This window comes from Tigriopus californicus, chromosome 2 (genome assembly GCF_007210705.1).
Source record: "Tigriopus californicus strain San Diego chromosome 2, Tcal_SD_v2.1, whole genome shotgun sequence".
Taxonomy (NCBI): Eukaryota; Metazoa; Arthropoda; class Copepoda; order Harpacticoida; family Harpacticidae; genus Tigriopus; species Tigriopus californicus.
In genome coordinates, this window is record NC_081441.1 from 95,192 (window position 1) to 98,526 (window position 3,335).

A 3,335-nucleotide genomic window follows, 5' to 3' on the forward strand; every position below is an offset into this window, starting at 1 on the left:
ATTGTCTCTCTAGAAGCTCTGAAGCGAGCCAAAATTGTGGCGGGTGTCAGTGGTAATGCGGCTCAAAAGTTTGTTTGTGAGATCCGAAGATCAGTTCCCGTGGAGTCCGGCTTCAAGGAGGCACTAACCATGGCCAATAGGCCATTTGCTGAGTTGTTTGATGTTGTGGAAGAGACAGCTNACATTGGCCGTTGATTATAGAAAGGTCAGGAGAGCTTGACCTCATTTCAATGCTGAAAAAGGAATCACTCATTGATGTAGCCTTAGACAAAATGATTCTAGTTTTTGAGGACGGCTGTTCCACTCTGGCAATCTCTGAATCTAGAATTACGAAGTTTAGAAAGATATTGTTCAAAAGGAGTTGCAAATCTTAAAGTCATAGATCAAGATGCTTTAGAAGCCATCAGGGACCTGAGACCCTCGAGCTCTCCTGGCCCTGATGGTGTGACATCTCAGTTTCTGATGAGATGCTCACTGGTTCTTGCTCCTGTTTTCTCGTACTTGATACGTTGCATCTTGGATCAGGGCAAGTTCCCCTCTTCTCTGAAGGTAGCTCATATTGTTCCAATTTTCAAAGGGGGAGATAAGTCACTCCCAGTAACTATAGGCCGATCTCTCTCACTTTGAATATTGCGAAGGTGTTTGAGAAGATCATGAAGTTCAAACTTGTTGAATTTCTTGATATCCATGAAGTCCTTTCTCCCAGCCAGCATGGGTTCCGAGCACATTTTAGCACGGTTACGCAATTGATTGAGCATTTAGAGCAGGTTATTGAGGGACTGGAGAGCCATGAATCAGTCGATGTAGTTTATCTTGACTTTGCCAAGGCCTTTGACAAGGTAGATCATGGCCTTTTAGTTAACAGGCTCCATGAGATTGGGATCCAAGGCAAGGTTCTCAATTGGCTAAGAACTTTCATTTGTGGTAGGAAACAATCAGTTAAGGTTGAGGGATCCGTTAGTGACATACATGATGTCAAGTCGCGTGTCCCTTAGGGCTCCATTTTGGGTCCTCTCCTTTTCATTATCTTCATTGCTCCGCTTCAGAAGCTTGGTAGTAGTAATGTCAGTATCTCTTCCTATGCTGATGATACAAAATTTGTAGTTGGTAGGAATGGTCAGGATTCCGGTTGTCTGGCAAAGGTCTTAGACCAAATTTATTCCTGGGTTGCTGCGAGTAACATGGCCTTGAATGGCATGAAATTCCGCTCATTGAGCTTTACATCAACGTCATTAGACACTCCACTTTTAGATGATGAAGGTAAGTGCATTCAGGAGATTTCATATATGAGGGATTTAGGTTTAGTCCTCCAAGACAATGGAAAGTTCGAAAGTTGAAAGTTGGTAAAGCTTTTCAAACATGTGGTTGGATATATCGCACGTTTAAGTCCAGAGATAGTATCACGATGCTAACTCTGCACAAGTCAATTCTCCAGCTGCATCTTGAATATGCCTCTCCCATTTGGGCTCCAATTAGTTCAGCAGGTTTGCAAAAGCTCGAGTAGGTCCAAAGATGTTTTACTAGGAACATTGAGGATATGAGAGAGTTCTCGTATTGGGAGAGGTTTTCATATAATGTACGAAAGGTATCTGATACAGTCCTTTTTCAAAACCATTCATGAGATTTGTTCCAACCCAGGATTTAGAGTCAATTGTAGTGACCGTAGAGGCTTAACGTGCGTTGTCAGAGCACCTTCAAGCCCTTGAGAATCTAGGCTAGTTTAAACGATGAAGTCCAACTCTCTTTTTTCTCGGGCTCCTTCTTTGTTCAATTTGCTGCCTTCAAAAATTCGTATTCGTATGAACACACAAGAATCGAGGTAAAAGGGCACAATCACGGCCCACAAGGGTCACTTCTCTAGGGCTGTCAAGAGCGCGGCCCAGATTATTACGTTTACGGGGGCCAACCCCGGAGAGGATTCGGCCCGTGAGTTGACCAAGGTTTTGGGTCAATTACGGTCGCTTTTCCGTGCACAATTGAGTACATCATCCTAATATTATATGGATAAATGATGTACAGAAGGAACAATAGTTCGTGGAAAGGTTTTTATCAAAATGTGTAAGAAAATGTTTGTTTTTATCTTGTGAAACCACGGAATTCGTTGGATTGTCCATCGTGTAGTCCGTTTGGCGGTCAGATGTCGACCAAATGCGAACTAAATGCTCGCAGAGACGGTGTATCCATCATAAGTCTCGGAAAGCTGTGAGATTTAAAGACACTCTCGAGGAATCGATTCTCAGAAATTGATCGGACGTAATCACGAAAATCCTCGGTCACCAAAACCGATATTCCCGTGATTATTTTAAGAGGAGGAAGAGAATCTGAATAAGCAATCTCATCCGCAGGGATCGATGTTACCAAAATGTCGGCCCCCTGACAGCAAATGACGACCAATCCTTCCTGGATGTCCCGTTGGGACGTAGCTCCGGCTCAATGTCAACCCTTTGCCGTTCAGACCCAGTGGTGGTCAGATGTGACCCACATGCCACATCTTACAGAAGAGGCAGACGTAATCCATTGTCGGAGAAACCCCTTGATGGCCAATGTGACTGGCCTGACGAAAGGAGTTCAACCCTGGACATTGGTATGTGAAAATTCCTGGTGCAGTCAGATGTCGTTCAGGTGCAACAGTTTACAGAAGAAGCCGTCACCGTCCACCAAGGGCCCTTGGACAACCCGTTTCGGCTCCATGAGGAAGAGGCAGAAACCAACGTGGTACGGGAAATTTAACCAAAACACAGTCACATTTTCATGCTCGAGGAGAGCACAGTCACGCATCACCCTTCAACGAGGAGAGAAGTCTCGATTTGGAGCTCGAGGAGAGAAGTCAGTTTTTGAACCTCTCCAAGGAGGAACCACCCGCCAGTGCTAAGTGCTGGGACTTTGCCATTGTTGTTGTACCAAGAGGTGGGAACTGTTTCAAAGGACAGAGATCGTCATTGTATGGGAGTAGGAAAACCAGGAAGCCGTGCAGAAGAGCAAGAGGACCTGGGAAAGTGCTGAGTCTGAGTACAGCACTTCGTCACTCTGTTAGTGGACCTTCAATCCCGTCAAGTGGACATCATCCAAGGATCTCCCCTGGACCATCTCGCCACACATCGATCAGTAATTATTAACCCATTGTTTCCTTTGTGAATATCATCTGGTCATGACCAGGAGTCGCAATAAAAGATTATTATCATTATTCCAAATAAGTACTTCATACGACCACAAGATCTTGTTGAGTAGAAGAACCCAGCCAGGTTTGAGCCTCAACTTATGCTCAGGGAACTCAGGAGACATGTTCAAAGTTATGTAGTAAACACTACAAAAAAATTAGAATTTTCGGCCTGCTC